Genomic DNA, 4,907 nt, shown 5'->3' with positions numbered 1-4,907 from the left:
GTGTGTGTGTGTGTGTGTGTGTGTGTGTGTGCGCACGTCGATCCCAAAGTGGCAAAGAACAAATATGGCAACTTTCGCCCTAAGTTATTGCAATTTTGCAGCATCCTACCTTGGCTGTGTTTTTCCCCTACCGGGTGACTACCGCTGGGGAGGGAGACGGTCACACGTTCTTGGACACTGTAGGGGAGGAAGGGGGGGGCGGGGCAAGAGAGGCTTTGGAAGGGGGGGGCGCTGCCCTGGGAAGTAGGAAGGCACCCTCTCAAAGTCTGGATTTTGGGGATGCCGGAGGGGGACCTAGAGGGAGAGAAGGAAGAGGGAAGGAGGGTGAACGTAGGAAAGAGATCTTCTCTGTCCTTCCACTGTAGTCTTCCTCCCCCCACCCCCACCCCTACCCCTGCAGATGCTGGATTCTCGCGTCTGTAGGAGGCGGCGGTCTGTGAGGGGCTCGAGACTTGTTGTTCCTCCAATATTCTGCAGAATGGGTACGGAGTGGGGGGAGGGGCTGCAGCAATGAAAGGGCACCTGAGGCGAGTGGTCTATTAGACACCCAATATCTGGACGGGTTTGGGGGAGGGTGAGAAGGGCGGCTCTCCACCTTTCCTACTGAGCATTAAGAAGTGTGGGGGGGGGGAGATTACCATATTTATAGAAAAAGGCTGACTAGGGTGGACTTTGAGTTTATTTTATATTTATTCATCTTTGCCTGTCATTTTCTGTCTGAATCTTCTGGCTTGGGTACCTTGGGGAGAGGTCGCTCTCTTGAACCCCGTTTGCCCAATCTCTCGCGCCCCTCCCCTCACCTGGGCTGGAATGGGGGGTCATGGCCAGCTTTTTTTGCAACAACAATATTATAACGTGTTCCAATCTGGGTTTTGTTGAATAATTAGAAATGGAAATATTTTTTTTCTCCCTCCCCCTTATGGAAAAAAAAAAAAAAGGAGGAAGAAAATGTGAGCTCTCTCCTGATTGGTGGGTGACGATTTTAGTCCGTACCAATGAGCTGGCAGCCTGGCCTGTATTTATTTAGTGCTCTGGGGGAGTTTTTCTCTTTACGCAGCGCCTGTAGTCACGGCTGGAACCTCGGCTGGGGGACGAGGAGGGACGAGAGGGGTTTCAGGGGGAATCCGAACTCTACCTGTTCAGAGATCCGCGACCTTGCAGCGGGGCTGGCGGAGCCCTGGATAGGGGAATGGGGGTGATAGGACAGATAGGCGGGGAGGCTCGAGTGCTCGAGCTGCGGGAGAGGGGTGGAGGCTGGGCGGCGGGATTCCTGGTCCCCCTCGGCGCTCCTCTTCTCGCTCTCCGCACCCCTCGCCCGAGGCTGTGCCGGCTGAGTTGGGGGGATCGCGGACGGTGCGGAGAGATGCAGGGATGGGTCGGGGGCGCGGAGAGGGGCGGGAGAAGGCGGGCGGCGCGGGGTGGGAAGGCTGAGCCGCGCTGGAGCGCGCTGGGGAGACCCAGCCTGCTCGGCTCTGGGGTTCGGAGGCATCCTGGGCTGAAGGCGGCGGCGGCGGCGGCGGCGGCCCGAAGAAGCCGGCAGACTCTGCCCTTCGCGAATCTTTTTGCGGTCTGGGCTTGCTGTACATAACTCAATAGCCGGAAGCCCTTACCCCAAAAAGCATTCGCGGAGGGCGCACTCGTCGAGAAGACTGCGAGCGACCGCCGAAGCTCCTACACCTTCCCGAAGCGGCGCGGGTCGGAGCCTTCCCCAGCCCGGTCCCCGTTTTCTAGGGAAGAATTCATCCTTTCCCTCCCGTCCTTCCAGCGCTCGCCGGGGCTTTGGTCACCCGCCTGTCCTTCGTGTGGGTCCCCCGCCCCCAACTTTTTAGTGGACTTTGTATCACAGGGGGAAATTGGAGCAGGCGGTGTGCGTGTGTGTTCGGAGAAGTAGGAAGAAGCTAAAATACAATAAAAGTTTACAGAAGTTGTGTCTTCCCCCCCCCTACCCCCGCCCACACCCCGAATAACCCCATTCACTGGTCTCAGAGCCAAGTCGGTACCTGGAACATGCATCAGTTAAGGACATTTTCTGGTCACGTTGGACCCTATAGCTCCAACCGCACTGTGGGGGTGGGGGAACCCTTGAGGGAGGGGCAGGAGGCCTCGGGCATCCTCCGTCCTAGCCGGGGACCCCAAGGTGAGGCGAGCCGCGGTGAATTGGCGGCTCCGAAAAGAGGGGAAACCCGGGCATCGCCCGATCCCCGGAGTTCCTTTTTCCCCCGGGCACCTGCTTCCAACCTAATTTAGGGCGTTTTGCAGCATCGGGTTCCCCCCCACACACACCCCATCCTGTCTTTTTCAAAACTAAGTAGCACCCAAGGGGGTAAAACAGTATAAAAAAAAACTGCCCCCCCCCCCAACACACAGAAGGAGCTTTTAGAGACGAGGTTGCACCCGACTCTGCAGCCTAGAGTAGCAGCAGCAGCCGCCCCATCCTGGCCTCTCAAGGCACCCTGTCCTGGGGAGGGAGGCAGAACTGCAGGATTGGGGACCGTCTGTGGTCCCCCTCCTCCTCCTCCACTCCTGGCAGTCGTGACCACTTTGGTTACAAGGGGTGCAGTCAGGCCTTCGCCATGATCTGCGCCCATGCCCTTCGCCTTAGGGACTGCTAGGCGTCCTTAGGGACTGGGCCAGAAGGACACACAGACACACGCAGGCATCCAGAGGGATGGTCAAGGGTAGAGGATGTGTCTAGAGATAGGAGAGTCCAAGATCCGAGGGCTGCAAGGCTACTCGTTTTCGGGGAGGCCCTGGATCCCCCGCACCCCAACTACCACCACCCTCCTTCCGATCCCGGGTAGCTGGGCACCCAGACTCTCCCCTTCCCCGAGGAGAGAAAGGAGCAGGGACACGGGGACCGCGGGACAGGGTCAGCCTTTCCAGCTCAGCCTTGGAGAAAGCACCTAAGACGAGGACTCCAAGCTCTAGGGTTAAATCCGAGCCCCTCTCCCCAGATAAAGGAGATTTCTCCTCCCCGATTGCGTGTTCGGAGAGAGTAAAAGGGTCTCGACGGCGTTCCGAGGAGATGGAGCAAAAGCAAAAGCTCTGGGTGGGTTTCCTCCCTGCCTCTCGCGTGGGGCCGTCTGTGGAGCGATGGCTTCGCCGAGGGAGAGGCAGGAGAGCCACGTCAGATTAAAAATAGCTTCACCCCGGGTCCCTTCAGCTTTGCTTTTGTCTTTTGCTGCTTACTCCCCCCCCTCCTTTCCCTAGCCAGAAAGCCCTCCTCTCTCCAAAAAGCCTCCTTCTCCACCAGATTTGGGAGAGAGTAGGTGACCTAAGAGAAGTGAACTTGCACCGAAGGGGTTGAGCAACCGCAGCGCAGGCGGCCGGGGGCTGCCGTGCCGGGGGTCCCCTCCCGGCTCCCACCGAGGCTGGGTCTGGGGCCCGGGCTGGGAGCCCAGGAGCACCCGGCCGCAGCCGGCGTCGTGCACGCCAGAGCGAGCCCTCGCCTCGCTTCGCCTCGGCCAGACAACTGTTGCTGCCTCCCAGGAGCTACTGCTGCTGCGGCCCGGCGGCTGGGGCGGCCGCACGCCGGGGCTGGGGCGCCCGCTGGCAATCCCGCCCGGGGGTGGGGGCGAGGGGGCTTGCCGGGAGGGGTGTCTCACTCCGGGTGGGACCCCAGGCCAAGACCCTCTCCCCTTCCCCTTCACAACGAGTGAAAACCTGTGGCTTTTGGTGCGTCTCTCCCTCCCTCCTCAGGGCGGTTGCGTCAGCCTGGGGCCAGTGGGAGCTGATCAAGCCCTTTCTCCCCATTTTGCCTTTGCTGGGGAAGGTCGGCAAAGGAGGGGGGGGCATCTCTTTGAACCCCCAAACCGCTAATGCACCCCTTTTGAAAAAAGCCACGTTGTCACTTAGTTAATCAAGGGCCCGATGGAAACTTCCAAGCATTTGCACCTGATGCCAACCCCTAGAGCCCTTATAGGGAAGGGAGACCCTTCCCCACCTCAGTCTGCTTCCCCCCACCGACCACCCCCCCCCCCCAGTGGAGAGTGTCCAGGAAGCTGCTGGGGCAACTTGGTCCTCCCAGGCCAGTCACCTAGCTTCGGTTTTGCCTGCGTTAGAAAACCAGACTGCCTCTGGAGTAAGGAAGGGGTGAGGGCACCACAGAGCCCCCTCCCCGCCACCTGCCCTCTAGTGGCTGCGCCCCGCTGGGGGCTACTGCATGCTGCGCCCTCAGGCCCACTTTTGGCTGCTCCCTTCTGGGTCTTCTCCCATACCCAGCTAGAGCCAGCGGTCCTCCCTGTGTGCCTTTTCTCCCCTTCTCTCCTCATTCCAAGACCTGGGGCTGCGCGGAGTCCCTCTGCCTTACCGGCCTTAGGCCGGAGACCACGGAAGGGATGCAAAGGTCCTGGGCACCTGGGCAGGCTTCCTTGGGTCTCAGACCAGGACCCTCTTCTCTGTCCCAAACCGGGAGGCTTTGTGGGCGCCTCTGAAAGGCTCTCCTGCATCAGCATCCCTGCCCTGAGGCCCTGGCCCAGGTGTGCCTTTTTGCCCTCCCCCTACCCTTCAGCCTCTGCTCTCCGCTCTCCGTGATTTCCTGCAAAATGACCCAGCCCCCAATCTCTCCATTCTCCTCTGAGCCAGCAGAGTAACCTTACCCATCTATGTGTCCTTTCAGGTGGTCTAACCTGTCCTGACACCCGGAGGTCTGCTTGAGGGGTGGCCACCGGAGGAGGGGGTCTCAGAGGTCACAGGAGCTGAAGGGTCCAGTCCAGTGAGCTCTGGAGTCCCAGGTGAGTGCAGATACCTCGGCACACTGCCCCTGGGCCTAGGCAGGCCCAAGGGCCTCCACACACACTCCCCACTTGGGGATGAGACACAGGGACGCCAGGGATCCAACACTGAGGACCATCCTCAACGGGCTTAGTCTTTGGCAAGGAAGGCACCCATCATAGATGACATAAGGA

The 4,907-nt window shown here is 60.1% G+C and overlaps 1 non-coding gene across 1 annotated transcript; it reads left to right on the top strand.

Annotated features, from left to right (window-relative positions):
* Nucleotides 1–1,547: 1,547 nt before the first annotated feature.
* MIR129A (microRNA mir-129a) lies at nucleotides 1,548–1,632 on the top strand. Its single transcript, NR_129071.2, has one exon. It is a non-coding gene; the product is annotated as a microRNA mir-129a (primary transcript).
* The last annotated feature ends 3,275 nt before the right edge of the window (nucleotides 1,633–4,907 follow it).

The sequence above is a fragment of the Eptesicus fuscus genome, chromosome 13, assembly GCF_027574615.1.
Source record: "Eptesicus fuscus isolate TK198812 chromosome 13, DD_ASM_mEF_20220401, whole genome shotgun sequence".
In the NCBI taxonomy this organism is placed as follows: Eukaryota; Metazoa; Chordata; class Mammalia; order Chiroptera; family Vespertilionidae; genus Eptesicus; species Eptesicus fuscus.
The sequence above is the reverse complement of the archived record's forward strand: the minus strand, read 5'-3'. Positions and strand labels throughout refer to the sequence as shown.